We start from the raw sequence: 21,259 nt of genomic DNA on the forward strand, positions 1-21,259 counted from the left end.
ATACAATTTTCTAATAACTGGATAAGAGTAGACAGAAGTAGGATGTTTTGGCAAAAGAAGGGTGAAAAATTAGCAGTCATTAAAATAGAGATAGAAATTATCAAAAGGAACTTTGAAATGCATTATACCACAGGACGCAGAAAGAGTGGTCTTTGAAAATACGGCCTTCTTCTGGAAATAATAATTTTCAATACAAGGAAATTGTAATTGAATTTTTCTGTGTTGTATCAGAGATGCATTGAAATGAGAAAGTAGAGTATTTTGAACATAAAAAACTGACTAAATGTATGAGAAGTGAACTATATTGACACCAAAATATCTTCAGAAACATGGAGGTATGCATGAAAGAAAAGGAACTAGTTATGGTGTGAATGTCTTGTGCAGGAATCTTTGCAGAGTTAACTCAAGATATGAGAATGGTGTTTCATGGTATGTCTCCTCAGGACATCACTGCCATACAGATACAGTTGACAAGATATGTGTGAGCTAAGTCACCTATGCATGCTGTCAAACAACTTAGCATTCCATTTCACTTCACTCTGCAGTTCAGTGACTGTTCACACTGCTTGCATGACAGTTTGCTCCTGGGCTCTCTTTTGAACTGTTGCAGATAGTTTTCTCTCAGGGAAAATTCAGGTGGGGATAATTTACTCCAAAGTAAACCTATAGGCAGTACGAAGAGCACTTCAACAGGTCTGTCTCCACATCTGCACCACCACAGTCAAACACACACACACACATATGCATGCATATACACACTGAGCCCTCCATTGCAAATCTGGACCTTGATTGCCCACAAGTTGTCATGTCATACTTCCAGAAATGCAACACACACTTTTGGCGTAATTTTATAAAAACACCACTTGTGGGCTACACAGGGCCTTAGCCTTCCCCAGGCACCCTAAGCCCTATGGGGATGGATGACCACAGCAATGTTGATCACCTACAATGCCAGAAACAGATGTATTAGTGAGGTGCTTAGCCCAGATTAGTAACCCTCTTACTTGTTGTACCAAATTACAACATTTGGTACACCAAATACATACATATTTAGAATATCCACCCCTATGTCTGAATTAATACAACCAGGTTCATATAAGAAGACAGGGCTTGCTGGGTTCTGGCCTGCTGTATGCTGTGTACACATACTAATGGTTTCTTAAAACAAATAAGTAAAATAAAAGGTGTAGGAGTTCAATATTCAACAGGAACATGCTCCCAGAGTTACAGATACACTTGGTGGATTGTTGAAAAATGGTTCAGTTCAGAACACAAAAGCTTCACACTGTCAGTGTCACACATTTAATATTGTATAACATTTTATTAAAACATAACTCAAAGTTACTTACAATGGAAGCTACTATCTTCCACATATTAGCATTACTATGAGAAAACCCTAATGAGTGCATGATGAGTTTATCATTCTCTAACTTCTTTACCTATTCACAGCATAGGGAGATGGAGCACACAGGCTGAACAGTCTGAGCACACAGTTCATTCATGGAATAAATTTCTTCAAAAATCAAACAGTATGTTTAATATCCAGGATCCTTTGGAAAGAAATATATTTGATAATATATTAAAGAGAGCATGATAGGACTAAATGAAGATTCTGCAACCATTTCTATGTATATGAGCATTTATATTTTAAATTATATCTTTTATTACTGGTTTATATTTACATTTAGCTAACACATAGCAATCTTGCCATCAATCTTCTCACTCAAGTAGATATACATGAACTAAAAAATAATTTTTATGATACTGGTTGTATTTTTCATAAGAATAAGATAGTATCAGCAATAACACCACTATTTATGTCTCTAGCCAACAAATTAATGTTATTTTCATTTTTTCCAAAATTATTCATATCAAAACGACACAAGAAACTAGTCAGATGACTAAAAAACTATCAAAATTTATTTGAAAGTTGAATACTTACCAAAGTTTTTATCTCTTTTCCCTAGTTATAGGGAAACTTTACAATACTTAGATAGCAAATATCAGGGGAAGAGTACAAATCAAGAGATATTTCTGCTTATGGGACCAAAATGTATTCCACTATGGTAGGTTTGTCTGTTTCCTTAGAGAAAAAAAAAAAAAAAAAAATCAGAAATAAGGGTGAGAAAGCAAAAAGTAAAACTCTGAAAAAATGAGGCTTCAGTCTTTATGGCTTTGACACTATGCTGGCTTTCACCCAAGATTTCTGTAGAACAGTGTGTGGAGGCAAAATGTTCTGCACTGCTTCTAGGACATACACTTTCCTTTGCCAAGTACGCCAGGGCTCCGTAACATACTCATACAGCCAACACATCTCTGGTGTTTAAAGTCTAATCGAAAAAAATCCACTCACTAAATTGAAGGGAAATCAGTGTTCACATCCTGAAGAAGATTTGAGTCAAACCTACCTCAATTTAAATTATTGGCTTAGATAATTCAAACATTGTCATTATCTTTAGAACAGTAAGCCACTCCCTTCAGCAGTGCTTGAAAGAGCCATTTATTCTCCCTTTCTTCCTTTCCTCTGAAATCAGTTTCTCTCACCATAGGAAACATGCTGGCAAATTGTGAAGTGCAAAGAATTATTAAGATAAGTTAGTGAAAGAGGTGAGAATAGAAATCAGGAACTCTAAGCCTAATTCATGTGCCTTGAGGCTGAAAAAGGATTATATAATGTAAGGTTTCCTTTATCAGACACCCACTATTATACATTGCACGAGAAAATGCCTCTCAGAAATGTTTATGGTAATGCTTTTTCCTTGGTTGGCAATGCCAAGATATCAGCATCTTTTAAAAAATAGAATAAGAAACTACTGTATATTCCATGCATCTTAATGTTTCAGTATATATAAAGAATTCACTAAGTTTATTATACCATCTACTTGATTTGAAGGGGGAGGAATTAATGAAACACCAAAATCTGGTGAAGCAAGTCTGAAACTTACTTACTAAAAATCACTTGTTCTGTCACTGCAGTGACATTTGAAAAAGTCTTTACTGAGATCAGAGAACTGATTTTTCAGCAAAGCAATCTATCTGTGGGAAAAGCAAATTATTTGCTATAATCTATATTCAATATACTCTTTCACAACTAGAAAAATAAAGTACATCAATAAAAGAATCATTTAAAACCAGAAGAAGGTGACAGGGAAGATAATAATGCCAAAAGCAGCAGCTACTTCTGCTCATTCAAACTCAGCATAAAATTAACCTGTAGGAGACTTTGGCACTACACTGAAATGTTTAGAGCACATTACATATATAGAAGACTTAGGCAGCAATGGTTTGGATGGGTTTTCTTCCTTTGTTATTATTAGGGTCATTTGTAAGCCTTTGGTCTGAATATACATATGTAGGGAGTTTTGTACTGCCATCTGTTGATGAATTAGGAATAGAATTGAAGTCCACACAAGAATGAGATTGCTCCCACCATCCTTTCAAGAGAAAGAGGGAATTGAAAGTTGGAAAAAAGTCAGTCTGCATCAGCTTTTCCCAGGAAGCTCTTAGGGACTCACCAGAAATGCAAGCAAACCCCCAATGGCATGGAAAGAAAGAAGTTCTGTTTTGTGGTTAGGGCTCTGCTTAAAGGTCATGCGACTGATCCCACGCTGCCACCAAAGGTTTTGTGAGGAAATGATACAGATATGTTTGTAGGAAGGCATCTTTGCAGTAAAGGAGCACTTTGTTAAAGTGGCAGAGGACAGCAGCAGAAAACCTAATTATGGTTGTTAATATCCACTCAGACATGTCCTGAAGACTTCAGAAGCTAGCCCCAAAGTACAATGGATCAAAACACTGTTTTAAATATGCATAGTGTCCCACAGTTATTGTATTGCAAGAAGACAAAGAAAAGGAGAAACATACATATTCAGACTCAATATCTGAAGGACAGTGATTCTAGTTAAATAAGAACATTGGTTTTTGGTAAATAGTTTTTTGCAAACACACAGACTGAATATGCCTAAATCCATAGTCATTACCAGTTTTGGACAGAAATATATTAAGATTAGTACTGCAATTGTTTTTTTATTATTTTTATAGACATACATTCTTAATACATGATCTTTGCAGAGAGTTACAAAAGTACTTTCTGTATTAAAATCTGATTTATAAGAAAGCACAATTTCTAGAAGCAGTCTAATAGATCTAATTTTTCGGCTTGCTTTTAGCAAGTCAGTTTCTGTAACACTCTTCAGTATTCACTGTAACTTGACTTAACATTCAACAGTACTTCCACATTACTGGCAATAATGTACTTAATTGTCCATTTCTTTTTCTTTTCTAGCAAAAAAGTGGGAAAGTCTTACATAAACCTTTTTAAAATTTTAAAATTAACTAAGACTAGTAGCAGTCTGCCCCAAGTACCAGTTTAATAGTAGATAGTAGGAAAAGTTGATATCTAGCTTCAACTGCTCATTAATAGAATGAAGTATATTATCCTTGAGGGAAGTTTATTAGATTCTGTTCTGCTCTCTGCTTCATTGCTGATGTGACACATATCTCCAGCCTTACTGGCTGGGAACTGGTGATTTACAAAACTCATGGGGTGGTAAGTGTTCTTATAAAAAACTGACTAATTTGTTTCTGGGACACTTTTATCCCCAGTTGTCAAAGCTTTCACTCAGTGAAAAAGAAATCCCAAATTAAAATTGAAGTTCTCCTGAAACCTAAATACTTCATATCAAACACAAAGAACTGGCAATTTGGAGTCTGAACTCATTCCATACTGCAACCTGAAAACTGATCTCCTTGTAAACTGCATAGATCATATGAAGACTTGATCAATAAAGCACCATCAAGAGACCTAGTCTCCTGAGAGTATCTCAGATCTCCAAGATAACACAACTTGTTGACACCAAAATACAGATAGCATCAGGGAACTAAAGAAGTGATATGACAAAGGGTTATTGGCTTATCTGATATATTTTACTGTCATCAGAGAGAAAACACTGGTACTAAGATTTTCTGGACTACTGTGTTGTCCTTTTCTCCCCCATTTCCCATTTTTTCACACTGCTGTACTTGACCATCTTCTTTCCTTCAGTTTGCTACTGCTGGCAGCGCCAGTCTGGGAAGAGAGCCTAAGTCAATACATTCATTGGATTATGCTCTGTTCTGTGCCTCACCTTTAATGTTAGCACATTCCTCTAGTGAGAGCAGTCTCACTCTTTGGGAAGCACTGAATGAAAAGACTAAAGTGCAATTGGTGTTTTACTAATACTTCACATAAACCAGTGGCCGATATATTCTTCTGGAGCTTTCCCTCCATAGATTACTGAATTCCTTTATGCAATGTTGATGTCTATTTCTTTGGTTTACATCTCAGTTCAGTACTTGCATTTGAGTGAACATTGCATGTTAAGAGGCCCAGAGAAGGCATTTTGTTTTGCTAGGCCTTTTAAATGGAGGTTAGACGTCCTTGTAAAGGTCAAGTAGAGCTCCAAGAAATTTCCTTCAGATAACTTGACAGAAAGGTTGCAAGTTAAAGCTTTTGTTTTTGAAATTCAAATAAAAATTCTATAGTAAAATTTGGTTATTCAATTTCCTTCAGTTTTTTTCTCCATGATTTTTCTTCCTAAATTTGCCTGATGTTGGGTCTTTCTAAACTAGTAGTTAAATTTTTCCAGAATGTCTAATTCTTTATGTGTTTAAGAACTACATCAGTGAACAGCTCAAATTTGGTCATATATTTGATTTTTCCCTTTATTATATGTGAAAGGCATAGTCTTGTAATGTTTTCCTTATTTCCTCTCCCACTACCTTCACAACACAGTAACCTTCACACTGAATGAGAATAGCTGGATACAGCTTCCTGCATGACTTTTCAATTGCTGGCAATTTAGTTGGCCAGATGGGGTTTCTGTGGAGAAATGTGAAGGCTAAGTGTGCCCCTGCAGAGCTCTTGGCTCCTGCTGACTCAGCAAGTGAAGGACACAATCAAATAGTACAACTTCCACCTCTTTACTCACCTTCTTTATGTTCCCTTCTATTTTCCTTCCTTCCACTCATTCAGGACTGTGTCTGTACTACTATTTCAGGTGACCTTTTTTTTTCCCCCAATTAGGATCTGCAGTAGCTTGAAATTAAGGGAATCTTTACCAGTCTTACTCTAAGTTCCTACAGGGAAAATGTGAAGTTGCAGAGACTAAAATGAGGCATGAAGCTTTAGCAGACGCATGAAGCAGAAGCCGTGTGTGTAGATAATATGAAATGGTAGCACAGAGTTCTTCAGCCAGGAATGGAAGTGTCTGTGTATTGTCTCTGTATGGGTAGCACAGTGAGGCATCAGTTGGTTTCTGCTCTTACCGATAGTAGGAAAGCATTAAGAGCAGTAGCAGCAGCTGAGATAATTTTTTTTTTTTCCAGAGAAGCCTTAAAAAAGACTAAGTGAGGGCAGATATTGAGGGAAATGAGATTTAAGCCCCATTATAAATGGAAATGTCTTCAAATAGAGTAATTGTGAAAATGTGCTGAGGCACCAGTCCATTTAAAAGTCATGGGAACATATTTATCAGCCACATTAAAGTAAAGGGAAGTCACATAATACAAGCTTACATTTACAACTGATTGACTTCAGAATGCCTTAAATTGGCACGTAGATACTTTTATAAAAGATAGACAGCTCTGGGAAACAAAACACTGAAGAAAGCCAGCCAGTCAAACGAAACACCTTATCAAGAGTAAGCTACAAGCAAGTGGGATTCTGGCCACAGTATACTTGTACATCAAATATGAGAGTTTGGCTCTCTCTGACATCCTTCTTTAAAATGGAAATGCCCTTTTTTAGAAAGGTATGCTTTTTTCTTCATACATATGTCTCAAGTCCCACAAAACAGCCACAAGATGGGAATATTTTTGTCTCTCTCCAGTTTGCAATCAGATTTAATGAGGAATCTTACTATTCTAAAGATAAGGCAAGAACTGAATATTTAAAAGCTTTCTTTTTCTTTTATAAAGAGCAATATATTATTTTTAAAATAGTATTTAATGACTGATTAGTTCTCAGTGTGGCCCAGACATCAGGTTTTTTGAAACAGCAAGTCAGCATGACAGCGGCCTTGAATGGTGGTTTTGATGAGAGTGCTCGTGTGGTGAGAAAGGACTGTTACATGGGCGGTTCTCAGTCTCAGACCTTAAATTTCCAGCATGATTGAGGATCAATAATGATGGTTCCATTCTTCTACAGGCAGACAGTTGATGTCTAATCCTTCTTGCTAGTTAAAAACAAAACTATTTTCAAAAAAGCTACTAGTTCTGCTTTTAAAGTACACATAACGGAAACAAAAGAAGCCTAAATTATTAGTTCCAAGTCCTTCTACTGATTAATCTAACCCAAGAAAATTGATGATATTCTGTACATCACTGATAAATAATTTTGATGTCATATTGACAACTTCAGCAGTTTATAAAATTTTACATCTGACAGCAACTGCTTGCCAAATATTTTCTTGCTATTATTACGTAACCAAATATACATATATTTACAAATATATGCACACAAGCATATGTATGCATGTTGGGTAGGAATCTCTGAAATTGGGCCTAGGTAAATCGGTTTATCTGGTATGACCTTCTTTCATTTTCCTCAACAGGAAAATATTCTCAAGTTTACTGACCTGTATCCTCAAGGTGTTTTCTTCCTACCTGAGATATATAGCATAGTGGACACAAGGCTTGCTGTAAATTGGAGGAAGAGTGGAAGTGTAAATGAGTTTTGCTGGAGGAAAACGAGAGACAGAAAACTTACCTAATTCTGTAGCCTAATAGTTAAGATACTTAATTGAATATAGGGTGGCTGTACGCCAAGTGACTTTAAATAAGTTTTCCAAACTGCTTATATTCTTACATTACATGTTCCTTTGAGAAAATGTATTGGATTTGTATGGCGAGGTGGGGGCTGAGGGGGGTTATAGAGGTGGCTTCTGTGAGAAGCTGTTAGAAGCTTCCCCTATGTCCAATAGAGCCAGTGCCAGCCAGCTCCAAGACTGCTGCTGGCCAAGGCCAAGCCCATCAGAGATAGTGGTAACAACTCTGTGATAACATATTTAAGAAGGGAAAAAAAAAAACCTGCACAACTGCAGCCAGAGAGAGGAATGAGAATATGTGAGAGGAAGACCTCTGCAGTCACCAAGATCAGTGAAGGAGGGGGAGAAGGTGCTCCAGGGTCCAGAACAGAGATTCCCCTGCAGCCCGTGGTGCAGCCCATGGTGAGGCAGGAACGGCGGAGTGGATCTCCACCTGCAGCCCGAGGGGAACACCATGGCAGAGCAGGGGGATGCCTGAAGGAGGCTGTGACCCTGTGGAAGGAGGCTGCAGCAGGCTTCTGGCAGGACCTGTGAACCCGTGGAGAGAGAGAAGCCCACACTGGAGCAGGTTTGTTGGCAGGACTTGTGATCCTGTGCGGGACCCACGCTGGAGCAGTCTGTTCCTGCAGGACTGCACCCCATGGAAGGGACCCACGCTGGAGCAGTTTGGGAGAAGTTCGTGGAGGATTGTCTCCTGTGGGATGGACTCCACACTGGAGCAGGGGAAGAGAATGAGGAGGAAGCAGCAGCAGAAATGTGTGATGAACTGACCACAATCCCTCATTCCCTGTCCCCCTGCGCCTCTAGTGGGGAGGAGGTAGAGAAATTGAGAGTGAAGTTGAGCCCAGGAAGAAGGGAGATGGTAACTGGTTAATGATCTCTCCCTGTCCCTACCCATGTCTCTACTCACGAGTCTCCCTGTGTCCCTCCTTACCCACAAGTCATTCATTATATTGTCTCTCCTCTGTGCAGTTGAGGAGAGCGAGTGATAGAGAAGTTTTGGTGGGCACCTGGCATCCAGCCAGGGTCAACCCACCACAGAGATATCCCTGGATGAAAGGAACTGACTCAGGTCTTCTTTCACAGATAGGTATTCCAACCTAACCCAACCCCAGTAAATTACAGAAGGCAATTTAACTGGTCATCCAAACTTTTGTTTACAGAACAATATTCAGTTGTCACTACAACTATGTTGTCTCTATGGACCTGACACTTTCTAATTCCTTTCATGGAATCCATTTCATGTCTGAATCTTCTAGCTTTCAAATCTTTCCACTAAATTACATTCCATCTGTGAAGCCTATAAAGCCTTAATCATGCCTTCTAACAAATGTTATCACACTTATATAGCAAAAGATGCCCAGAGAGAAGACTTGAACATTTGGGAACTTCTACCATCTGTGCATCTCCCACTTATGCTTATCCAAGAGTCCTTTTCCCCACCCCAGTTCCTTCTCTAAAGTGTTTTATACCTAAATGCATTTCCTTTTGTAGAGATAGGGATCTTTACTGTTCTCTGTCTGCAATAGATATTACTATATGCCACACAATTATAATAAAATTACATTATTAGGGTCAAAAAATGAAATGCTTATTTCATTGTTAGAAAATTATCGAAATGAAGTTATAGGTGGAATCATAGTTCCACTGACCTGTACTTGTACAGTCTGACATAGTCTTTCATTAGAGTCGTATTTTTTCCCCTCAAGGCCCCTACTTTCTTCTGTACAGAACTGACCCTCTCTGAAGTGAAATCAAGGAGGAAAGCAGTGTTTAATAGTGTTAGAACCTCATATTTATGGAGATTGACACTTCCGTCATAGAATTCCTCCATGATATTAAGTCACAAAACAAAACATTTTGATTGTGATTTCACCTATTTCTGAGTTCTTACCTGAAATGTTGAGGCAGTTTTGCAGAACAGTAAGCATTCCCAGACATACCTCATGTCAGTGAAAGTTTTGGTTTGCACATGTAAAAGCTAGGTAATTGTAAGCACTTTCCAAAATATGAACCTCAAAGGCTCAAGTTAGATATCCTAAATCTGTGGATATTTTTGACCCACATATCTGTATTACCTTCCCATTTATAATATCAGAATCATAATAACCCCCAGTATAATACAGTTCTTCACAAATTAAATAACATTTTTGTATTTTTTAGACAATGCAGTGATGTTCACCATAAAAAATTCCATTTAATAATTCTGTATACAGGTTGTTATTTGAACTATGTGCAGTAAATAAGGCCTTGAGACAAACACTGAACATGGAAAAAATATTAAATACTTTCTTATTAAGTCCAACCTTACATATTTGTTCTGTGCAATTAAATAAAAATGTTTTAATTTATTAAAATGTATTTATTTAACATGTATTTGTTCATTTGTGTTTAATTAGATCATTTATTTATTTATTTATTTGTTTATTTATTTGATTCCAAATTGAAATGCAGTGGAGAAAGACTATGTGAACATGTAATTAGATTGCAATCAAAAATTGTAATGGATAGTGCAGGGGCATATGAATTAAGGGTCTTCTGACAGTATTATTCTGATATTTTCTAACTTCTGAGTGTTTGATCTGGCAATATGAATAGTGTTCTTGATAATAAGTTTTGGATTTTTATATTAATTCTTTTGCTATATCATGCCACAGCCAAACCCCAACCAAACTGAAAACAGAACAAAGGTTTAATCATATGGTATATTGGTGATGCTTACATGATTGGTCATCAGGACTGTATCATTTTGATCAGCTGAATAAGCCTTTGCTATTTGAACAACAACTAAACATATATGATATTACCATTGTTTATGAAGAGCATGAATGGGATGATTTTATAGTAAATTTCACAGTTATTTTTTGACATCATTGATACGTAGGACAGTCAATTATCTTTCTTCATCCTTTTCTCTCTGTTCAGATCTAACTTTCATCCCTCTGTGTTCAAACATAGCAGCTTCCTGCTCCACATTGTTATGTCACAAAAGAGAGGTCACATAATACTGGAGGAAAGTAGTTTCCAGGTAAAGAGCTGAAACTGTCAAGAAAGTCCACCACATGTTGGGCTACACCCAATGTGAATTAAATCTTTGGGGAATTTATTTTCTAAAAATGTAAAGTCATTACCAATCTTATGTAAAATACATTTTTTTAGTGAATTGAAACTTGAAGAAACTTGGGTAGATATATTTTAATATTCAAAAAAAATGTACAAAAGATAGTGTCTTGAAAGCTCAAGTTCATAGTTAAATATATGAAAGTGCTGAAATTATTTAAATAAGATTGTCTATAAATTTTATCATGGGTAAAATAATCTAGCTTCATTACCAGATATCATTGAATCCATCTGTCTTTTTTCAGAAATTTAACTATAGCTTCAGACCTGGAAAGAAGTTATGTGCTAAACTCAGTAAAGTAATAAACAACTAAAAGAGGGATATATTATTTGATGTGTCATGAAGTCATAATAGCTGATGTTATCATTCTTACTTATAACTTTCATAGTAATAATAATACCAAGTTAAGTCAATAACTTCTTTCAAGAATGACACATTAGATGAAAACTATAAGACTTTTCTTCTCACTACTTTGCGTTCATGAACTTTTTGGAACTGTAGTAAATTAAATATATTTTCTCTAAATCACACTACAAGTCATGTAGTCTCCCTTGCGGGGAAAAAAAAAAAAAAAAAGTTTAGTACAAAAATGTCAAAAAGTTCTTAAAAGAAAAACAAAGCTTAATAAATAAAAGATTAATAACTTCGTTAAAAAGTAGATTCACACAGCTCTGTTGATGCATAGTTTTAAAATTAAAATTGGAACTCCCTCAGCTTTCTGAAATCTGCTTTTTTGCATTTCTCCCTTATCAAATTTTAATTGCATTTGTTCATAAAATTAAAAAAAAAACCCACTTCCCTATCTTCGCCCCCTCATTATTCTATTTCTAATCTGTCTCTCTAAACTTCTCTAAGGTACTTGATAGAAGAATCTTTATGGAATGATTTATTCTAATATACGGACCTTCCTTGTTCATCAAGGACTTAAAATATACATATATATACACCTTCTGTATATTCAGTCTGGTAACACCTGGTAACTGGTAGCATCTCTCTTCATTTGGATTAACCTTTGACATTCTGGATAGCTCTGTTATTGTAAAATGACACATCCATGCATGTTTTTAATTTCTTTTCACCTGGTTTTCCTTCTGTCTATGCACTATTCAACTTTTTGAAAGTGCTAAATTCATTTTGGTCAGATAATAGCCTCTTTTGTCCTGGAATGATGTGCCCACCTTTTCACTCTTATTCTCCTTCTTTTAATATGAAGCATTCAGATGTGTAAAGTAATGAACTTGCAGATGAATGATATAGACAATATGTAGGCAATATATAAACAAGACAGACACACAGACATACAGTGGCAAAATAGCAGAATATGTAAATACTGTATCACCTGTAGACTTTAAAGAAGTGTCAAATGTAAACCTTCAGATCTTATTCAGAAAACTGATTAAAAAGCAGAACATACTATAAATAAGCTAAAAGTAAGCAAAATTATAATTATTTACCTAGAGATACCCAAATACATTGCTTCACCTTTCAACAAGGATCGAGATGCTGAAATAAAGAAAATGATCAATGAAGGTAAAGGTGTGGAAGGACAATTATCACATCTGAAATGCAATTAATTCAAAGACTACAAAATACTCAAAGCAAAGAGTCTTGATAACCTTCACTGCAGAATCCTGCAGGAATTAATACATACATCTGAAGCATCTAGAACAAGGATTCTTAGTAAGTATATCAGGATGATCATTTATGGAAAATAGCAAATGGGCTGCCTACATTTCAGAAGTGGTTTTAGAATGAAAAGCTTCAGAGTAAATTTTGAAGAAAGAATGAACAATGGCACAGAAGTACAAAGCAAACAATAAAATGTATCTAAAGGTTTCAAAGAGTGGATGATACCATTTACCTGCTATCTTTCTTTATCTTCTAAGCAAGGCAAGTGGAGAAGATCTCACCTACCTGGATTTGAAAACAGGTTTTGACACTACCTGATAGAAAAAGTATTAGTTAAGATTGAGAAGATAAAGCATTGACTAATCAGGAGAGGACAACAGATTGTGTTAGGTGTTTGCTACATTACATGGAAGCTCTTAAGGGCTTCTTCATGGGCTGTCCTGCAATAGACCTTTCTAATATTTAAATTAAAGACTAAAGCACAAAAACTTGGAGCATGCTGCTGATATTTGCTGGTAAAACAAGTCTGAGAATCATTGAGATCATAAAAAACACAGGAAGGATCAGATGATCTTGATGACTTCTATAATAGAAATGGAATTAAACTTAATAGTACAAAGAGCAATATAACAACATTTTCAGCTATAAACTGTGAGTTCATCAGCTGGAAATGACAGAGAAAAAGAAATATCCAGCCAATCTACTAGAGAACTATCAGCCACCAAAACATGATGTAGCTATGAAAAATGCTAATATGGAGTATTATACTAGGGAAAGAGATGTTTAATGCTATTATATCAGGTAGAATACATCTTCATGATGGAAATCAGGAACAATTCCTGATCTCCATATTGAAGAAAGATTCACTGAAAGCTTCACTAAAAATGGAGTGGAGGAGAAGGGGAAGTCTGTCAGCATGATGTCAGGAATGCCAAACTTAATTCATGAGAGGAAATTGAAAAATCTTTTACTATTTTGCAAATAAAACTAAAATGAGATAAATGCTCTCTGTAAACACATGCATGAATAAAAAGAGCCTGTGGATGTTTATAGTGATGTATTGAACTTCAAGATCAACATCTACATAAGAATTTTTTATATATAAAAGTATATATAAAAATAATATTTTTTAAAAAATAATTTAATATGGTTTTTTTATGCAACATGAGTGCTTGCACTAGTGGAGGATAGGACTCAGCACCCAGGAATAAGCTGCCAGTTTATTCTGAGTCATAAACATGATCTCTGTGGTCAGGCAAAATAACATTTACACCACCAAGTGGTTTAATGGCATCTATTTTGATTAAAATGCACATCATTTTCTTCTTCACTCATCTGCTTAAGATCTACTGGAATGCTTTAAACATCATTCACTCACTAGGTGCCTAATGCAAAGCTTATTTAGTCAAAGTACTTCCATTGACTTCTGTATGCTTTGGATTAGGTTCTATAACCTTACCCATCAACCAGCTGCTGCAGGCTTCGAGTTTTATCACAATATTAGACTGCTTGTCTCTTTTTCCCATGATCTTAAAAGGCAGAGAAAGAGGTATACTTTGGTTTGCCCTGACTGTTCTTTAATGTGCTTAGATTGCAGTTATTTCCTGCTGAGCCCTGGATGAGGTTTAGTTTGTTGAAGAGCAACTTTTTAATCATCTCACAGAATGAATGAACTGGAAGATATGTCAGGCTTCTATCAGAAGATGAAAAATGTGGAAACTTATCAGTACCTCTCTTCCTCTAGATATATTGTAGGTCATAAAGACCTACTCTGTACAGTACTTATTACTCTTATAAAGGAAGTTAAAAATGTAATTATGCGAAGGATAATCACAAAGAAACTTTGCAAAACAGTTAAAGCAGACGTAAAAGTATGGTTGCCTGTGCATGGCACAAAGCACCAAAGAGGCAGCAGGAGAAGAAATGATTTCAAAGACATGCTGCGTAATCTTCCCCACAGGATGGGTGGCTACAACCCCTTCAGTCTTGTTGAGGAGAATTAAGGTAGCAGTGCAAAACATTTCAGAAGCAAAGCCGATCGAGGTTGTACCACCATATAAATCAGTGCTTAACAGACTAAAATATATTTGGCTACTGGTTGGACTTGGCTTGATTTTTTTCCTATTGGTGCTTACAGGATCGTCTTTTAGGGTGATATAAGCAGGGCCTTCCCCAGTCTCTAATTCTCATTTTGTCTAAATGCCAAAACTCTTCACTAGACCTGTGCAATACAGGCATGTGTATATATGTTTATGTTTTAATCTAGTTCAGGGAAAGGTGCAAGGGACTCCACCTCTTCACGCTTGCTTTCTCTTGCTCACCATTAACAGCAGATGGTAGCAGGTGAATAGCCCTTACTTTTTCCAGCGAATAGTCATACCTCTGTTAGGGTCAAACAAAGGATTAAAGAAAAAATGGTACACTTCTGTACTGTACAGCTAAATAAGGGTTATAACAATATGACCTTTAAGGGTCCTAATGTTGCACTCTTCATATGAAAAGAAATGGCAAGACTAACGTAATAAAGTACCTAGTAAAGTAGTTTTAATCGTTGCAGAACAGGGCCAAATAGACTGTCCAATAAGCAATGAACAGCTTGGTACTATTCTAAATTACTTTCCTTGCCACCATATTTATTTCCCTAATTTATAGTAACTGTGTATTTATATGACGCTTATTTCAGTCGGAGAGCAATGATTATTTTTGGTGAAGTAGACAAAAACATTAAAGCTCCCAAATAAGTAAGTGAGTATATGTGTAGACTTAAAAATCACATTTTAGGTATAGCCAATAATATATATTTGTGTTAACTTACAGAAGGGAATAGAGCACTACAAAATTCAATTATCCATAACAGCAGTTGAATTTTAATATCAAAGGTTCTTCCTCTGAACTCTGCAGAGTTGCCATCTTGCTTGGATATTTTCTCTTCTACTCAACAGGCAGCTGACACAGTAGATTCACAAAAACATGCCAGATCTTTTATGCTATCCTGAATTATATTAATAATAAATTAAACCTGCACAGGATGCACTAGGAATATCAGACAAAAGATTTTATGATCTGGTGATTCTCATTTAAAAATGAAAGAAAACTTTAACTCACAGCAAAGACATTTGCAGCATCCTAAAAAAAAACAAAACTAAAAAAACCAAAATGTAGAGCATAGAACTGAAAAATAATATTAGGTTGACAAGTCTTCAAGAGTGTGTAGAGGCAAAATGGTTTTACAAAGTGCGTGTACTCAGCTCTGTATATAAAGGATAGCTGACAGAAATAAGTGGGAGCAGGATAGAATAGTTAAGAATAACTGTATTTCAATATATCTATAACAGTTTAGTATATTTTACTGCTATCCATCAAATTTCATGATACAAGACCTTCCTTTGTATATTCTCTGGAAAACAAACTTGTTCTAAACTCTCTTCAGAATGACCTTCTTTGACTGAGTGCATCAAATAAAGCAGAAATGATTGCCACTTATCCAAAGACAAATACTGAGGTGAATCTAGAATATATTTAAAAAAAAAAACCCTATAGAAGTACAAAAATGTGGTCTGATGAACTTAATCTGGAAAGACCCATTTGTTAGCAGCTTGCTAGGTGACTGAGGCAGGTCATTGCACTTCCTTTTATCTCATAGGGATAATTTACAAAGCACTTTTGAGAACTTCGGTGTGCTCACTATTGATATCAACCTTGGAAACATTATATAAAAAAAATCCTACATTATTTCCAAAAGTAACTGTGGTGTTCTCTGTTAGTGAATCCATATGCATATCAACTGTACCCATTTAATATTTTCAGTGACAATGAACACATTTTTCTTTTTTTGTCAGTGCTACCTGGTTCTTATACATTTCATTTAAATTAAATCCAACTGTAATTATCTCCCCTGAATGTCTCATTGTATCTCTTTATGTAAAATATATACTAATGATTCATAATTTCCCTCAATTTTTGATGGGAATTCATCCAAACTGACCTTAGATGCACTTTTTTTTTCTAGTTTACTTTGCATTTAGAGAAATTGAACAATAATTTAAAAATAAATCTATAAAAGAACGGGGCTGGGTGAAGCACTCATTTATATCCCTGCAAATCCAGGAAAGCCAGTAGTTGCATATGAAGCATAAATCTAACTAAAATCTGCCTTCCCTCATGAAAATTCATATGCTTTTTTAAGACCTTTCATTAATTTTTCCTTATGATTTTAAGAACAATCTGTCATTTCTGCATGATTTTGAATGGTTACTCTTTTTTTTTGTCAACATCTGGGAAAAAAAACAACCACCCTGTAAAAGACATAACATTCTATAGAATAATACAATTAAAAAACAAACAAAAAAAAAACAAAAAACCCCCCACCCTCAAACTTAGTCCTTGTGATTTGTAAGGTGAACATATATACACTGCAAAAATCCAGGTAAAAAGAATCACAATCTCTTCTGCTAAATGCTACTTTTCATCATTCTTTATAAATGTGAAAAGTCAGACATGATGGAATCATGCCTGTGCAAGAACCTTTTATTTTGAACAGACCTCAAATATATTACTTCAAGAATGAACAATTATAATTATGCGAAATTTAACCACTGTTATCCAACACAGATTATTTTTGCTCTGTCAGTAACTTTTATGGTGTATTATCTAGCTCAGAATTCTCAGAGAGTAAAAGAGCGAGGATTTAAACAAACTGGTTCCATGCTTAGCTAGCAATTCAGTTAAATAAGCACAGATGTAGTTGTTATCCGCTTAAAAGTAAATCTGTGGTTTCCTTATTTAAACTCTGAAGTTTTAATGTCCATCAGAAAGGCTGTTGCTGCAATGAATAATGTAATCACTTCTGCCCATTGCATGCTAACTACACAGCAAGCATATTTGCAAAGCTGTGAAAGACACTGGAGAAGTGTCAGCACTCCCTGTAATTCTGCCGACCTCCCGGTATATTCACTGCAGCGAACTCAGGGAGCTCTGAAGCGGCCAGAGGGTGGCTGTGGTAAGGAAGGGAGGTGAAGAGATCACAACAGAATTGCACCAAATCAGCGCGACACTTTAGAAAGATGAAAGGTCAACGCGGGCTTAGTGCTGTTGTGGTGTCATTTCATCTGTTTGTCCCTTGGTGGAGTTCTTGAGTTAGTTTCTTCCTTCCGTCAAATGGTTTTAATTGCTTTATGTGGGGTTTTTGTACTTGTTTTTACCCCGCTTTTGAATTTGCTGTCATGTTTACTGTATTTAACCTTTTCCTCATATTATTACGAACATGTTACTTTCAAGCGCACCTGATTATTTTTTTTCCTTCGGGAGCAGCTTCTTCATTTGTGTGTGCGAGTGAGTTCAAATAGTTATCTGTAACATGTATTTGTTACTGTATAGGGTGGTATAGATATGTAAATAATCTGTCTCTCTTTAACCCGAGATGGATTCCCACTGCAGATCCCAGAAGTAATTTTCTAGTGAGAGCCACCGACATTCCTAAACTGTGAAAAACAAATTGTGGTGGGCTGAAAGAGCCAACTGCGGACGCGAGTTGGGGAGCCGGCAGCAGAAACCGGGCTCCGCCAAGAAATGCAGATAGACCAGCCATTAATCGCATCTGCATATTTTTGCGGTGACCCCTGTCTTTCCAATCAGCGACTACAACAACGACAACAAAGCCCCGCTGCAGAGCATCGGAAAGGGAGCTTGGGGGGGGGGGGGGGGGGGGGGGGGCGGCGGAGGAGCTGGGGAAGCTCCCAGGCTGCTTTAGGATTTCCCCACGTACAGCAGGCTGCGAATGTCAGCAAGACGGATTCCTTCCCACACGCAAGATGCCACCTCGGTGGCCTTATCAGATGTTCCTGTTAAGGACACAAGCTCTTATTTCCCCTCTGTATATCTCCAGCATCTCGGGCTATTTTATTTATTACAGCCGATTACATTTGTGATCCCGCTTCCCACTTGATCTCACCAGATCAGGAGGACAAAAGCCGCGGCGCGTCTGAGCGCGTGTGGGCGCCTGTGTGCATCTGGGAGGGGGAGGGAGCCGGGGGGGGGGGGGTTACACTGCGCAACAGCTTTGCCCAAGAGGGCCAAACCTCCCCCGCCTGAAACAGCTGGGCTTGTCCCCACCGGCACCCACATGGCTGTGCGCCCGCGGGCCGAGTCCGGGGGGGCGGCGGGGGGTGTGTGTGGGGGGGTGATTCCCCTCTCCCCCCCCGCACGACCAAGCGGGATGCGGGGGGGGATGGGGGGGCCACGTCCAGCACAGCCCCGTCCCCCTCCCAGCAGCCGGGGCACGTGGAGCAGGAGCAGCGCTGCCATCCACCATGCAGCGCACGTCGGGCCCATTTCCCACGCCGGCCGCCCGCCCTGGGGGAGGAAAGGAGGAGGGGAGGAAGGGGGAATGGTAGGAAAAGGGGGGGCCGTTACCTCTGCTCCGAAAGAGGAACCAATCCACTGTGAAGGACGCAGCACTCCCGAGCAGGAAAGACATTTCACATTCAGAGAGAGATTGCATGTGAAGACACTGCAAAAAAAAAGAAAGAAAGGGAGGGGGGGCTGGGGGGCGCAGGCCGCGTGTGAAAGGCATAGTGTGTGTAAGAGAGGCCAGCAAGGGTAGGAAGGGAAAGGGGGAGCGATTGCACATGGCAAGAGAAAGAAATCACTCATTCCCTTGAAAGAGGCTCTCGCAAACCAGACCGTAGTAAAAGTAGACATGGGAGACAACGGGAGAGGAGGCGCAGACAAGAGGCGAGATGTCCATGCCGTGCAACAGCACAGAATCCGATTAAAGTTTATGGCGGGGAGGTTAAAAGCGCTTTCATCCCGCCCCTCCCCTGGCGAATACATTAAGTTTCCTGGCTGCGTTTAAAAGCACAAAGGGAAGGGAACAGCGGGAGCTTCGGGTTGCAATTGTATCGCTTATGCAGGGAGCCAGTGTAATGCAGTATGCTGGTATTCCCACGTACTGGTATGTCTGGATCTTACACTGTGGGCAAAATTTCCTCCTCTCGGAGCTCCAGAACAGCGAGGGGGAATTTTGATAAATTCAAGTTGCTTGGCAAATGTAATAGGGATTTGGTATTAATCCTACTTAACCCGCTGCGAAGATGCTAGGCTCCCGAGCCCCCCTCCTCCGTCCGGGACTGCGGCGGTGAACACTGAGCCTGCGCCGAGCCGGGCTTTCTCGCTGATGCTGCAGATATAAAGCCGAGCGTCTCCAGCATCGGCGGGGGAGGGTGTTCGTGTTCTGGGGAGGCAGGGAGAGCGGCCGGGGCCGTGGCAGGGGCTGGAGGAGCAGCCCTGCAGCCCTCCGGATTGGGGAGCAGTCACTCGCTGCCCAGTGCCGGCTCCATGTGGCGCGACTCTGCCCCTCCGTGCCTCTGGACTCCCCAAGGAAAGAGGTGGCAACCTTTCCTCCCTCCCACATTCACTCACCGCCCCAAATGACAAAGGCACGCTGTGACCGTTGCTTTGAACCACCTCAACATATCCGGCCTCTTTTCGCTCAAATATGTCACCGCGATGAGAGAGGGACATTTCACTACATTCGTCTGCACGCATCTTGATTCAGAATAACGCACACACAGAACCCGCAACAACTTCTTTTCCCACATGTGTTCACAGGGGGAGAGAGAGCAGCTGGATTCCTGCCTCCCGCTCGCTGTGCACACACACACACACACACACACACACACACACACGCCGGTTCTCTTCCCACTGGCTGCCCCATGCTCGCCCAGGTCCTCCCTCTCCCGCCAGCCCTCCGGAGTCCCCCTCTTTTCCCTCCGTGATCCGAGTGCAGAGGGACAAGGAGCCAGGCATCACCCCGGGCGCAGGGACACACAAAAGCCATAGCCGATTAAATGGCACAAAGTCGAAAGATGCGAACTAGGGACGCTAGAATAAACAAAGTTGAGCGGAGAGCTTTAACATTAAAGTTTATTTCCCACTTACCCAGGTAGGTGACGCTACATTTTAGCAATCATCGAAGCAGCAAGTCTCTGTTCGGAAATAAATCTGTTACTTCTCTACATGTGTTCATTCCACTAACCCTCTCGCCCCCTTCCTGATCATCTTCTCCGAGGGATTTTTTTTTTTTTTTATTTTTCTCCTAGGAAACCCGCAAACACGCTGAAAAGACACGTTCAAAACATGGTAATAGGAAGAACATGAACACAAAGACCAAAAGGCTCAAGCAGCACTGGGAGACAGGACAAAAGTCTGAGATCTAAGGCAGCCCCCCTCCCTCCCTGGAGTTTTATGCAGTTAGTGACTGCAGCTATTTCACAAAAGCACCGACACGACAGGGGAAGGTGGGAATCTGTGCGAAACGAGTTTCCTTACCAGCGTGATTCCGCAAAATGCAGAGCCCCGAACGTGCACCAGCTCTGCCTAAAAGCAAGGCAAATAAACATTTGCTTTAAAAATCGTTGCTCGGTTCACAGTCTACAGCGGAGGTGGGGAGGGAAAGGGTAGGAGAGAACCACTTCAGATCACGCGTTTTAGAAGGCAACAGCAGCAACACTCGGGCGTGTAATGAGGATCGGTTTTGAGGACTGAACTGGTGTTTTGTGATGAGCAGCTATCCCACTTGCAGCACTAGCAGCAGCAGAGACAGAGGGTAAGGCCGGGCTTTCTGGAGTGCAGCGCTTGACTCGTCCTCCCTCCTCCTCCTCCTCCTCCTCCCTCCCTCCCTCCCTCCCTCTCTCACTCTCGCTCT

The 21,259-nt window shown here is 39.0% G+C and overlaps 1 long non-coding RNA gene across 1 annotated transcript; it reads right to left on the reverse strand.

Annotated features, from left to right (window-relative positions):
* Nucleotides 1–1,297: 1,297 nt before the first annotated feature.
* Nucleotides 1,298–2,135, reverse strand: LOC141942098 (uncharacterized). The gene is made up of 2 exons (XR_012628521.1): nucleotides 1,943–2,135; nucleotides 1,298–1,550 (listed from the first exon to the last, which is right to left on the reverse strand). It is a non-coding gene; the product is annotated as an uncharacterized LOC141942098 (long non-coding RNA).
* Nucleotides 2,136–21,259: the final 19,124 nt, after the last annotated feature.

The sequence above is a fragment of the Strix uralensis genome, chromosome 4 (genome assembly GCF_047716275.1).
Source record: "Strix uralensis isolate ZFMK-TIS-50842 chromosome 4, bStrUra1, whole genome shotgun sequence".
NCBI classification, from domain to species: domain Eukaryota; kingdom Metazoa; phylum Chordata; class Aves; order Strigiformes; family Strigidae; genus Strix; species Strix uralensis.